Below are 15,276 nucleotides of genomic sequence, written 5' to 3'. Positions count from 1 at the left end.
AACTTCGGAAGGGTTAGAGTTGTCATCATTGGCTCCAGTATCCTCAACTTCGGTATTTAGCACCTAATACGAAGATTACATGAGGTTAGAGTCACGAAGCCAAAGGAGATTATGAAACACAGTATACCAGCAAGGCAAATCATCAAGTTCATCATACTACATTCAAGGCACGACAAATAACATGAAAGTCATGAAAACACATTTTACGATGAGTCCGTCTGAAGAAACTGAACTCTCCCTGTACTAAGAGACGAACTGGGAGCAATCTACAAGGAATCTGAGGATGGGTCATATCCATTCTCTTCGTATGGATGTCCTCTATGACATGTCAAAATTTCATGACAATCCGATGAACGAGCGAGTAGATGTGGCCAAAATATCAAGTGATGCGCAATCTGAAAAAGTTCTGGAAGTCTCCTGGAAGTTTACTATTTCGGCCTTTTTCAGGCTCTGAACGTGCTCAAAACTTAAAAAGCTTCTTTAAAGCTTGGAAATTTTTGGGCTTGAATTTGCACATGCATGCAGATCATCAAAATCCGACTCCGGACGAAGATTCTACAGCGTTTTACTAAAAAGCTGGGTTCTGAATTTTCTGACGACGAAATTCGACTAAGTTTTCATATATTCACATGGGTTCTCATTCATTCATTCACAAGTCAGCACTTTTATACTTCTATGAAGAATATACAGGATATATACTTACTTGAGGAGTCTCCAAAGTGTCCAAGGGGTTGGAATTGTCCACATCAACGACAAGAGGAACATCACTTCCATCCGGCTCCGAATCTTGGGAATTACCTCCATTCCCTTCCCAGAGGATGATTGAGTTCCAGAATTCTCCATCTCCATGACGACATTCCTGTACACGTCCTTTACAATCAATATTTTCCATGAAGCACCACATTTGAACATGTGAAGAAATACTTACAGTTTCTTCGTCACTCAAATCAGCGATTGCTTGTTCAGTAGCAGAAAATTGAAGACCTTCAAGACTCGATGGAGTAAAATTCTGCAACAAAATTAAACATTGGCTTCATGATTCTAATGTTAATAGCAATGAAAGTCACGGTGAGAAATATTGGGAACTCACCAAAGCACCAACTGGGGACTTTACGGTATTGGGTAACACTTATAACCTTTATGCCTGCCTTCTCCGCCATGAATAACCGCCTCAGTCTCTGAGAAATCTACACCGATTCGAGGTCGTATATTACGACCGTCCTGTGGTGAAATCCAGTAATATAATCAGAATACAGTTCTTATAATTTCGTGAAGATTATATGAAAAACATACCTGAGAGCATCCTGGAGACGACTTTCGTTTATCACCAGAAAGATACTTCAATCTTGGTCGACTGGAAATCATCTCAGCCGAAGGAAGATCCTTGAATGGAGGTCTGGGAAATCTTACAAAGCCACGCAAACGCCCAAGTTGATGATCCCAGAATTCTACATAACCTGGGGTTACATAGGCGAATCTACCAGAACCAGGAAACCAGTAGCTACTCCCATCCACGTGAGTATGATCCAAATGAGTCATGAGTTGCTCAACTGATGGCTTCCTCCTCCGTATGGTTGGAACACACTGATCCATACCCATTTGTTGATCTTCTCTATCAATGTTATACTCCTCCACTGAAAGCTCTCCAAACGTGACTGATAGCAAAAGACCAGGAGTGCAACTCAACATGAAAGATCTTTCGCCATCACTCAGATGCGCACCAGTCGTCAAACTCGTGCCTTCTCCAGTATTGAAAGTCATCGGCTGAGAAACATAATCAGGGACTAAAACCCACAGGCGAAAATTGAACTCAGGTTCTTCATCTAACACATCAATAAAGCGTATTTTAGAACAAGGATGTTTTGTGGACCAACGCATGATCCTAGCATTATATTTCTCAGGGAAAGTATGGCGCACATCAGTATTCGGTCCTTGCAGAACATTACGTGGAGTAGGTGCATAATTCTTAAAATGCTCCCACATCAAAGCTTGAAGAAACATCGTGTTGGCATAACACTCAGTTTTCATAGAGCCGTTCGACACACTGGAGTCTATAATCAAGGAGTCCAGGTTGTAATACAAGGAGCCTAAGAATAAACTACCTATCAGAAGTTGCTCACCTTGAGCCATCTTAATAGCAAAGGGAATCACAAAAGGCTTCAACAAGTTTCCACTGTCTTCAAAAACGTCGATGGACAACCATAAACATAAGAAAGCAGCAATGGGTAACATACCGTCGATGGGTTTATCAGAAACCTCGTCTTTGGGCCATCAGTGTATCAACCAGGAAGCATAGCATCCTTTACTACCAGGCTTATTCGCTTTATCCATTGCAGCTGTCAAGACATGAGAAACGGCGGTCTCCTCATCTGAAAGGTCCCCAGGAAGATTTCCCGTGATTGGGAGATGCATCAGAGCCGCTACGTCTTCCAAGGTAATGGTAAACTCTCCCCATCTACATATGAAAGTGTGTGTGGGAATGCACCAGCGAGCAAACAGAGCCACAATACCACTTGCGTCATGATAAATGAACAACTCTCCAGAATCTTGAATAGCTCTCGTCACCTGCGCCTGGTCAAGCATAGTCCTCACATGAGGAAAACCCAACATATGCCTCGCCCAGCCGGCAAATTTCTCCAAAGGTCGTAGATAAAGCTTAAACTCTATGATTGATGAGGTGAAGATCCCTCGTTCAAGACAAAATCGAATCACTGTCTTAGGAGTCACCAATTTCTTCTGAGTAACAGTTCTGGGATTTATCAAAAGACGATACACTGGGGATTTCAAATGTTGCTCAGCTCCTGGAATATCTTTTTCAAAGAATGCATCATCTATGTTCGGGACATTCTTAATCCCCAAGGATTTCGTCTTCTTCTCCCCCAACGGAAGTTTCATCCATGCATGTATCATCTCTGGAGATACCATCATCAACGCACATCTCTTCCCTCGAGGCGTCGTCAGCTTGGGAATTGGCCATCTTTGCTGAGTAGCTGTAAAGGTCCACATTACATTCTACTTCAGTATGCTGTCCAGACACAAATCAAGGAAATACGACAAAAAATGGTAACTCTTAACTCTTACCTTTTGTACTTCCACTAACAATAGTGATAGTAACGGTAGAGTTAACGCCTCAAAATCGTTCGTCTCTTCGAAAACTGCAAAAACCGAACGAAACTTTATTAATTTCGAAACTGATTTTTCATAAAATCACGAACACAATTTTCATAATGTGAACATTCACAAAACTGACCTATGAAGTTTACAACAATAAAATACTTCATCATAAATATATTGTCTATCTTCGAAGGTTCCTCAAAACCTACGTTTCTGATTTTTCGAAAAAGCAGCAATTAATGCAACATTGCGTACATAAATTCTCAAGAATTTTATCTAATTCATGCAAATAAAATATACCATCATATTTTACACAATATATGTCATGGCTGCATATATATATATATATATAAATTATTTTTCCTTCGTATCGTCGTTATTTGTCTTTAAAACGAAGGTTTATTTCAAAAATATTGTGAAAGCTCCCATCTCATACATATGATAAAGTTTTGTACTTAGATGAAAGCTCATAGGCAAAATTTTATCACTGGACACAAGTTCATCATACATATTTTCCTTCGTGTCGTCGTTATTTGTCTTTAAAACGAAGGATTATTTCGATTTCGTGAAAATTTACTCCTTTTATGATAAAACTTTGGTACACATGAAAGCTCATACACTAAGTTTTATCAATGTACCTAGGTTCATATACTAAAAAATCTCTCCTAAATCAGGGATTATAGTTAGTTTTCAAAACTAACGATCGAACGAACGTACGTTTTCAAAAAACGAGGGTTTTTTCATAAAACTCACACTAATATACACACATGTATATAATTTCATCATGGTCAAAGCATGAACAATTCATGAAAGTCATAGAATCAGCAAACATCAAAAAAAAAAATATGCACCTGGAAAGTTCGGCCAGAAATTGGCCGGCGGCAACGGCGACAGGCGACGGCGGCGGCGCTGGAACTCGGTGATTTCCTTCTGCTGGCGTGATGAAGATGAAGAGTTGATCAAGGTGCTGGTCGTGTGAGGGAGGAATAAAAAAAGGGATTAATCCCTTTTATATCAATTTTTATTTCCAAAACCTAATTTTCTAAGGATTTCCTTATTGGGCCCGACCCGCGAATCCTAACCGACCACGGACTCGTCGTCCAAACCAGCGGTTCAATACCAATTTATTCTTATCAAACAACACTCCGATCATGACATTGAAGCCTTCATCAAGTCGTGGTTTTCTCATGCTCTCTAAATCCGGTAACGTCTCAACTTACGACGAAGTTCAATTACTGGTATTATTATTTATGGCCAGAAAATCACCATTTAATGCTGACTGAGGAACACAACTTTCCTCAGTAAGCAGGGGACTTAATGTAGATGGTGGATTTTCGAAAAGGTCTAAAATCGTAAACTCATAATTATACGAAGCTCTGATCCAGCAATCAGACGTGAATATAGAGACACGGGTCTCCCATCGAATTCTCAACGGAGAGTACTTTCTCTCAGAGTACATGTAGATATGTAGTCTCACGACTGGACAACGACATATCTCATGAATACTGAATACTTTCAGTGATTATTTATATATAGTATCACGAGATGGACGGCTCCTAGACAGCTTGCTCTGCTAGTATAGAGCGATAACGTCTTCAGGAACAAACAACGAGTTTATCCTGACTATATAAAGGATATGACTTACCGACAAGCTCGTATCGGGATAATTGATGCTCCTAGACAGCTTGATCTGCTAGTATATAGCCACAAAGTTAATTATTCCTAATTACAATTGCTCCTATTCCATGGTAGAATCCACGACTGGTCCCATGGAATGGCAATAACAATTGTTCTGATTCTATGATCGAATCCACGGCTTGATCTCATAGAATAGAAATAACTATATTATATCATTACTCCGATTTCATGATTGAATCCACAACTGGTCTCATAAATAGTAATAGATAAATCTTAATTACTCTGATTCTATGGTCGAATCTACGATCCCATGGAATGGTAATGCTCACTTTATTATTCTGAATTCGTAGTCGAATCCTCAGCTGATCCTATGAATTAATAATAAACATCTTATTACTCAGTTTTGTGAATTATTCTCCACTGAATTCCACAATTAGTAATAAATAATCAACAACCGGACATCTGAGCTACCTCTAAGTAAACCCCGATTCAAATGGTGAAGGTGTATTCAACGACGATACACTAACAGTCACCGCACGAACGAGTATTTCAAAAATACAACGAAACGATGATCCTATGCAAAATAGGGAAGAAAATAATAAATAATTAAAAATATTGACCAGGGTGTTGGGAGCACGGACACACGACCGACCGACCGTGTCGTGGTCAATCCCACGCCAGTTTTATATTTTTAATGCATTTTTATTATTTTCCATGATTTGATGAAAATTCTCTCATTTTATTAAATCTCCTTCATCTCGAAGAAACTCCTCGGTTTCATGGTACTTCCATAAATCCATAAAAAATAATATAAAATTAAGGAAAGGAGTGTGGGGCGTGACCATTGGTCAACCGGTCATGCCTTGGTCCCAACCGGCCCCACACCCCACGGTTCCTTATTATTTTATTATTATTATTATTATTTCTCTAATTTCATGAAAAAACTCATTGATTTCATGGTATTTTTGCACAAATCATCAAATAATAATAATAAAATAAATTATTATTATTTCCCACACGCCCCTTTGTTTTATTATTTTATTATTAGTTTTCCTTGAATTCATCAAATTCCTTGATTTTATGGTATTTCTCTCAAATTAGGAAAAATTCCCTCAAATCATCAAAAATACCTAAAAAAATATTAAAATTATGAAAACTCGTGGGAGCGGGCCCAAGCCGGTCGGCCATGCCTCCACGGTCCCACACGCCCTTGTTTTTATTATTTTAATATTTTTTGCTTCCCTGAACTCATGAAAACTCCTTCAATTCATGGAAACTCCCTAAATTCATCAAATTTCTCAAAATTCATGAATTTTTCATAAAATCATCAAAATATTATAAAATTAAGGAAAAGGCACCATGGGACCGTGGTCATGACCGGCCGACCATGCCTTGACCACGGCGGTCCCACGCCTCCTCATTCCTTATTTTATAATTATTTTTCATCATCTCATGGTGTTTTCCTCTGTTTCGTCGAAACCCTAATTTTGGCATATTTTCTCGAATGGATGCTCAATTGCACGCCAGAAAATATCAAAATTCTCAGGACTGAGACGCGGACGCCTTGGGGACACGAGCAAGCTATCTTGACCGACCAAGATTGGATCTTTGGCTCACGGAAGCCGGTCCCATCAATTTTCACAGTTTTGACCTAATTTGCACAATTGCTCGTATTAGGTCCAAAACTCTTCCAAGCACTTTGGATTTTCATGAAGTGATCGTCAGGCGGTCACGTGACAAACCAGGGCCGGTTTCATGACTCCATGGTTGGTCCCTCGCCTCGTCATAATTAATTAGGTTTTCTCACCTAAGGCTCAGACGAGCATTTTCGAATAAATGATTAAACCAGAATTTGATTATTCTTTCACCAACAAATCGTCAACTCTTCAGGAGTTCTTTGTATTTGCTCACGTGAGAATATGGACACTACATGGTTGATCCACGGTCCCATGTAGTAGCTCCCTCCTTCGTCCCATGGTTAAAATTCTGACGAACCATGAATTGATCATCAATTGATCAAATTAGGGTTTCTGAATCCAAGGATCATCATTCCGGATTCCAACCTTAATAATTTTACGAAGACCTTATGGTCATTAATCTTATTAATTATGCTCGGTTCAACAACCAGTACTTTAATTAATATTTTTGGTACGCTGCCAATAATCCGTCAGACGAGCAACACATGCTCAGACGATCAAATATTCAAAAATTCATCACATGAACAACACTTGATCAGATGATAAATATTTTTTCAAACCAAGGAATATTGGTTCAACAATCAATATTCAACGATCCACCGAATGATCACTTCATCATAAGAACTATACCTCTGTCTCATGACATGTTCAATTCATGAGTTTCAAAACATCATGTTCGACACTCAGCAACTACATGGACTCATCGTCCCATAAAACCACGAAGTCATCAATTGACTAACAAACCACGAGACGTCAATCGTGTCACTTGGGGGGATATCACTTATGGTTTTGGTCTGGCGGTCTATGGCACGTGTGTTCAAACACACGATGGAATGTGAGCAAGTCGTGCAATCAGTTGAAGGAATTCACGAGGTAGTGGGTGGAAAATCGACCAAGTCTCCACACGTTGAGCAACTGGTTTCAAACACGATCTCCACTTCCCCACTCCTTGATTCCATCAACTGTCACACTTCATGGAATCATGGTGTCTACAATTCCAGCAATATAAATAAGTCTTTGAATTATGATTGAATCATCAGCATCATCAGTATTATAAATCTCACGTCAAACTGACAACACGAGATCATCAACTCATCAATTGATCAACTACTCTCAATTGAGAAATTTCAATCACTCAGAACTTATCGTATTCAGAATTCACACCCCCACAGTCTTTGATTACCATCGATTCCACATATTTCTCAGCTTCCCTCCTACAGATCAACCCATCCTCTCTTGTGACCGAATTTACTCTGGAACGGTCATTGTCTTGATTTAGGCAGAAGTACTACAGATTGATCTCTCGAATCTAAAGCACCCCCTTTGCAGCGGTGCATCTGTGTGAGGTTTAACATTTCGCTCGGTTCGAGGAGTCTCCTCCGTACGGTCGTCTCCTCAATTCCTTAAAAACCAGCAAATCGTTTTTTCCCATCTACAGTTGTCATCATTTCTGTTATCGTATTTGCTTTCTGTTTTTTGTCTTGTTTCTAACTTGTTTGTGAGAATTGTTTTCAGGTGCCTAATCCCTGGCTTCTAAGGATTGGAACTATCCAAGGTGAGGGATATCAACTCGTAGAGGCACAATACTCCAACCAAGTCAAGACACGGTGGGAGAACAGGAGCTAGAAGTGGAAGAAGAGTTACAACTAGGATAAGAACAAGAGGTTCCATTTGTAGAAGAACCACTAGTTGAACAATAAGAAGAAGAAGCAATGGGTGATGCAAATCGTACACTCAAGGACTTGGCTTCGCATAGGCTTGATGCACAACGGTGGTGTATTGAGACAAACTCAACCTTCGAGATCAAGCCGGGGTTTCTTAGAGAGTTGCCAAAGTTTCATGGCATGGTGAATGAAGATCCAAACAAGCATCTTATGGAATTCATTACCATTGTTAAGGCTATGCTACCAGCGGAGACTGAAGCCGATGGTGCAATGTTGAAGGTTTTTCCATTTTCTATGATGGATAGCGCTAAATATTGGTTGTACTCTTTTCCATCCGGAAGCGTCACTACATGGAATGGGTTGAAGAAACTCTTTCTAGAAAGGTATTTTCCTGCGTCGAAGGCTACTCAAATTCGCAAAGAGATATGTGGGATTAAGCAAAACGTTGGAGAATCTTTATATGAATGTTGGGAGCGATACAAGAGATTGGTGGCAAGATGTCCACACCATCAATTCAGTAATGCTATGATAATTCAATATTTCTACGAAGGTCTCCAATCAAGTGATAGATATCTTCTTGATGCTGCGGGTGGTGGTGCACTAGTGAACAAGACGGTGGCCCAAGATACCGAATTTATTGAAAGCATGGATGCGAACTCGCAACAATTCTACACAAGAGGTGAACCAATGGTTAGGCGAGTGCATGAAGTTACGGAGTCGTCATCACACCGTGATCAGAGAATAGATAACATGGAGCAAATGATGCAAAAAATGGCTGCAGTTATTTTGCCTTCATATGGTGAGGTGTTGGAGCAATCTAGTGCGGTCTTTCCCAATCAACAAAGATGGTATGATCCCTAATCCAACACTTACAATCCTGGATGGAGAGATCACCCCAAATTTAGCTATGCAAACAAGCAAGGCGCGTTTCAACAACCAACTTTCAACCGTTCGGGTGGATTTCAACCACAACAACAACAATTCCATCCGCAACCTCAAAAATTTCAGCAACCACAACAATCAATGCAAAGTCAAGGTTCCGATATCGATACAAAGCTTCAAACTTTTATGCAAGACATTTCTACCATGTTTAAGGAAAGTCAACAAGAAACAAAGAGTGCTATCAAGGAGTTGCAGACACAAATGGGATCCATGGTGGTTGATATAAACAAGTTGAAGGCACAAAATAGTGGGAAACTCCCTTCTCAACCTATCAACCCAAAAGAGGGTGTCAATGCTATTACGTTGAGAAGTGGTACACAACTTGTGCAACCCGAAGTTACTGATTCGGGCAAGGTGGAAACACCAAAGGAACTTGTTTTGGAGGAGAAGAGTGATGATTCTCCCCAAACTTCCGAGGTACCTATTCCTAACTCTAAAACTCTGGTTTCTACTTATGTTCCTCCTTTACCTTTCCCTCGCAGGTTTGCAAAATCCAAGATGGAGGGACTATAAAAGGAGATTTTAGATGTTCTAAAGAAGATTCATGTGAACATACCGCTCATTGATGCTATCAAGCAATTTCCAAAGTATGCAAAGGTGTTGAAGGACTTGTGTACCAATAAGCGGAGGCTCAAGGACAATGAAGTGCTAAGTGTGGGGGAGAATGCTTCGGCAATCTTACAACAAAAACTCCCACTGAAGTGTAAGGATCCCGGTAGCTTTGACATTCCCGTCACAATTGGTAACACCACTTTTAACAAAGCTATGTTGGATTTAGGTGCACCCGTAAATGTTATGCCTGCATCTATGTACAATCCACTTGAGTTAGGTCCTCTTAAAAAGGCTGGAATTGTACTGCAATTAGCCGATCGCTCTAATGTTTACCCTATGGGTATTGTTGAGGATGTTCTTGTGCAGGTTAATCAATTAGTATTTCCAGCTGACTTTTGCGTGTTAGAGATGGATGAAGGTTCACCGGACTCGTCTATTCCATTGCTACTTGGGCTTCCCTTCATGAAAACGGTGAAAACCATTATTGATGTGGATAAGGGAACGCTAACTATGGAGTTTGATGGAGAAATAATACGTTTCAACATTTTCGAGAAGATGAGATATCCTAGCAATGTACACTCTTGTTTTTACATTGATGTTATGGATACATTGGCACAACAAGTGTTTGAATTGAATGGTGATGATGCTTTGGAAACTGTTTTGACTACATCCATGGATAATGGTGTAGAGTGTGGTAATGAAGTCAAGGAAGCCCTTGGTGATCTTAATTCAATACAAGGATGCCCAGAAACTCATAATATCTCTTTTATTTATTTACCATGCAGTGATGAAAAGATTGTATCTTCAATTATTAAATCTCCAAAGTTAGAATTGAAACCTCTTCCCGATCACCTAAAGTACTTGTACTTGAGTGAAAAGGAAGATTTACCTGTGATTGTTTCTAACAAGCTTAGTGAATTACAAGAGCAAAAAATTTTAAGGGTGCTAAGGAAGTACAAGACGGCCATAGGATGGACAATTGCCGATATCAAGGGTATAAGCCCTGCCGTTTGTATGCACAAGATTCGTTTACAGGACGATGCAAAGCCTATAAGAGAAGCGCAACGCCGTTTGAACCCTCTCATGATGGAATTTGTGAAAAAGGAGATACTTAAGATTTTGGAAGTGGGTGTTATCTACCCCATATCCGATAGTAAGTGGGTGATCCCGGTACAAGTAGTACCAAAGAAATCAGGTGTGACGGTGGTGGAAAATGATAAGAACGAACTTGTCCCAACTCGTGTGCAAACCGGTTGGAGGGTTTGTATTGATTATAGAAAATTGAATGCAACCACTAGGAAGGATCATTTTCCATTACCTTTTATTTACCAAATGCTTGAACGTTTAGCTGGACATTCTTATTATTGCTTCCTTGATGGTTATTCAGGTTATAATCAGATTATGATAGCACCGGAGGATCAAGAGAAAACCACTTTCACTTGTCCTTTTGGTACTTTTGCTTATAGAAGGATGCCTTTTGGCTTGTGCAATGCTCAAGCTACCTTTCAAAGATGTATGGTAAGTATTTTCTCGGAATATATGTTGAAAACATAATCGAAGTGTTTATGGATGACTTTAGTGTCTTTGGTGATTCATTTGACCTTTGCTTACACAACTTGTCATTAATTCTTGAACGATGTGTTGAAACAAATATTGTGCTAAATTGGGAGAAGTGCCATTTCATAGTAACTCATGGCATAGTTTTAGGCCATATAATATCTTCTAAAGGCTTGGAAGTCGATAAATCTAAAATAGACCTTATTCGTGCTCTAAACCCTTCCACTACGGTGAGGGAGATATGCTCTTTTCTTGGTCATGCAGGTTTTTATCGTAGGTTTATCAAGGACTTTTTCAAGATAGCATCACCACTATGCAACCTATTGCAAAAATATGTGGTTTTTAACTTTGATGAAAAGTGTATGGAGGCATTCAATCGTTTGAAAGAACTTTTGATTTCATCCCCTATTATTAAACCACCGGATTGGAGCAAGCCTTTTGATCTCATGTGTGATGCAAGTGACTTTGCGGTTGGTGCGGTGCTTGGGAAACGTGTGGGGAAGATACCTCATGCTATCTATTATGCTTCTAGAACGTTAAATGAGGCCCAACAAAACTACACAACCACTGAAAAAGAGTTTTTAGCTATTGTTTTTGCTTTGGAAAAGTTTCGCTCTTATCTAATCGGTACAAAAGTTGTTGTCTTTTATGATCATGCAGTACTTAGGTATTTGCTAATGAAGAAAGAGGCGAAACCGAGGCTTATACGATGGATTTTGCTCTTGCAAGAGTTTGATATTGAAATCAAAGACAAGAAAGGAATTGAGAACACCGTTGCGGATCATTTGAGCCGTCTTGCTGTGAGGAAGCTATCCCATTGCGTGAAAGTTTCCCGGATGAATAACTATTCTCAATTGCATTTGGAGAACCATGGTATGCCGACATTGTGAACTACTTGGTGTCTAAACAAATCCCAAAGCACTTGTCTCGTGCTGAGAAGGACAAACTTAAGAGGTTAGGGAACCAATACATATGGGATGATCCATACTTATGGAAACAAGGTAGTGACCAAGTGTTACGAAGGTGCGTTCCCGAATCCGAGTTTAATTATATCTTGTCTTTTTGTCATTCCTATGCTTGCGGAGGACATTTTGGGAGTAAGAGAACCGCTTACAAGGTACTTGAAAGTGGTTTTTATTGGCCAAGCTTGTTTAAAGATGCATACATATTTTGTACAACTTGTGATAGGTTCCAAAGAACAGGCAATCTAGGTGCCCGAAATCAAATGCCACAAACTTTTATTCAATTTATTGAAGTTTTTGATGTATGGGGTATTGATTTTATGGGTCCTTTTGTCAACTCTCATGGGAATTTTTATATCTTACTTGCTGTTGATTATGTCTCGAAATGGGTGGAAGCTAAGGCCACCTCGAATAATGATTCTAAAGTGGTTTCAGACTTTGTGCAAGCTAATATCTTTGCAAGGTTTGGAATTCCGAGGGCCATAATTAGCGATGGGGGTTCTTACTTCAAAAATAGGATTTTACAAAGCTTGTTGTAGAAGTATAATGTGTCACACAAGATTGCAACACCTTATCATCCCCAAACAAATGGACAAGCCGATGTTTCTAATCGGGAGATGAAATCCATTCTAAGGAAGACGGTGAACCCAACAAGGAAAGATTGGAGCATGCGACTTAATGATGCTTTATGGGCTTATAGAACCGCATACAAGACACCCATCAGGATGTCTCCCTTTAGGCTTGTGTATGGTAAACCTTGTCACTTACCCGTTAAAATTGAGCATAAGGCGTTTTGGGCTATCAAGCAATGCAATATGGAGATGGATGGAGCTGGAAAGAAAAGGAAGTTACAACTCCAAGATCTAGAGGAGCTTCGCAATGATGCATTTGAAAGCTCACGCATTTATAAGGAGAAAACAAAGGCTTTTTCATGATAACATGATTTCTAGAAAACAATTTTGCATTGGGCATAAAGTACTTTTGTTTAATTCTCACTTGCATTTATTTCCGGGTAAACTAAGGTCACGTTGGATCGACCTTTTGTTGTCATTAATGTGTTTTCTCATGGTGCAGTGGAAATTCGTAGCATAACTACAAGCAAGGAACTTAAAGTTAATGAGCACTGTTTGAAACCATATTATGAGAATTTCACTTCCGAAGTGGTGGAAGGATCTAACTTTGTGGATGCACTCCCTCTGGAGGAGGCATAGAAAGCAAGGAGATAGTCGGGCTGACGAATTTAAACCAAGCGCTAAATGGGAGGCAACCCATAGGATGAGTATTTCTTGTCTTGTATTTATTTCTTGTTTTCGTTTTTAGCTTTATCTTGTTTTGCATTTACTTTTTCTGATTTGTTGTCATCATCATGTTGGAATTTCCCACCTTGACTTTCTTTGGACGATTCAATCTACATTGAGGACAATGTAAAGTTTAAGTGTGGGGGAGTGGTTAAGCATTTGCATTGTAAAATTTTCAAAATTTTCAACTTTTTTGTGAAATATTGAATAAGAAACCTCCAACTTGTGGTTAGTTTAGAGTCACATAGTATACATGTCGCTAAGATTACATCTAAATTCTCATAAGAGTCACTGAACTTAGAGATGACAGAGAACATGATCGGGTTTCTTACTTGTATGAGAGTTAAAGTTGGATTTAACCATCCCAGTGGCAAATGAGGTGCAGACTGAATTCGGTATTAGATTTGTGATCCGCTATAGTGGAGACTACCCATGTTACATCATGTGAGGCACCGACCTTCATTTATAATATATGCTTTTAGAGTGTGTGTCACCATACGTGAACTCCGGGTAGAATGGTGAGCTACCCAACCTCCCACCAATAGAAGCACTATTTTGATCTCTTGAGTTCTATTTTATCAATCATGAATGGTGACATCGAATTGCTAACTTACATATCAATTGTAATCTTGTTCGCAGTTAGCACCATCCACTTTATCTCTCTCTACACCAACAGGTCCATAAAAACACCATCATCATCAACAAGAGGAGCATCACAAATTCGAAAGAAAGTTGAAGACGTTTAAGGTTTGCAAGCAACAGTACAGAAATGAGCAGATTTCAGATTTGAGTATAGCAACAAAACAAGGAGCACAATTTGTACAAGTTGAAGACTATTGTACGAAAACGAATATTATCAAGATGAGAGTCAAGAAGTTTATGATATCGAGACATACAAGTTGTGAAGAATCGAGCGGTAAAGTACTTACACCGTGGCCTTTGTATTTTATTTTTATCTTTATTTTGTATTTGTATTATTTTCTCTTGTCTCAGAAAAAAAAAAGACAAGAGAAAATGTTTATTAGGTTCATCATTAGTTTTCATATTTTTATTATTTTTATTTTGTATTTATTTTATTTATTTATCTTGAAAAAAAAAGGAAAAAAAAATAAAAAAGAAAAAAAAAATCCGTGCATTGTATCTTGGTTTGTTTAGTTCGTATTTGGTTTTGTATTTATTCAATAAAGCCAATGGAAGAATAAATATCCGTAATGAAGTTTCAAGCAACAAGGAATTAGAGGAAAGTATCATCATTGTCAAGATTCTACGAAGTTCAAGAGTTGTCATCAAGAGTTGAAGACCGAAGACGAAGATGAAGACATCGATCGAAGACCGAAGACGTTTCTATGGATGCTGTGAGAGTGGTGCTAGCTTCACATCGAACGGATAACGAGGTAAGTAAGCATATTTCCACCTTCGTTAAGTGGTTGATTTCCTTTCTTAGAGATCGTCAGAAAAAGGATTTTCAAAATGAATAAAAGATGCGGGTTTTAAAAATACTTTGGAGGGTTTTTACCTTCCTACCATTCAAGGTGTCGCAGGATTCTCTCTTTATTCCTACCTAGACACACGTGTGACCCATAAAGAGTTGTTTATTATTGAGAGCAATTTCATAAAACCCTTTCTTGTGAGGCAGAGTCGAGGCTTTTGATCACTCCGAACCCGAATTTCTTTCGAGAAGGGATGGTTATTTCTCTCTCAACTTTTAAGGATGAGATTGTGTTCATTTATGTGTCTAACGTTTTATGACTAGTGTGCAGAATTTCTATGTCTTCTTAGCGCGTTGGATGCTATCCTTAAGGAGAACTAGTAAGTTGGAAAAGCAAGTTTTGTGGGTATATCTCTAGTAAAT

General features: G+C 39.0%; 1 non-coding gene across 1 annotated transcript; it reads right to left on the bottom strand.

The window, feature by feature from the left end:
- Positions 1-8,523: 8,523 nt before the first annotated feature.
- LOC113362387 lies at positions 8,524-8,628 on the bottom strand. Its single transcript, XR_003365711.1, has one exon. It is a non-coding gene; the product is annotated as a small nucleolar RNA R71 (small nucleolar RNA).
- Between the last annotated feature and the right edge of the window lie 6,648 nt (positions 8,629-15,276).

The sequence above is a fragment of the Papaver somniferum genome, chromosome 3 (genome assembly GCF_003573695.1).
Source record: "Papaver somniferum cultivar HN1 chromosome 3, ASM357369v1, whole genome shotgun sequence".
NCBI classification, from domain to species: Eukaryota; Viridiplantae; Streptophyta; class Magnoliopsida; order Ranunculales; family Papaveraceae; genus Papaver; species Papaver somniferum.
The sequence above is the reverse complement of the archived record's forward strand: the minus strand, read 5'-3'. Positions and strand labels throughout refer to the sequence as shown.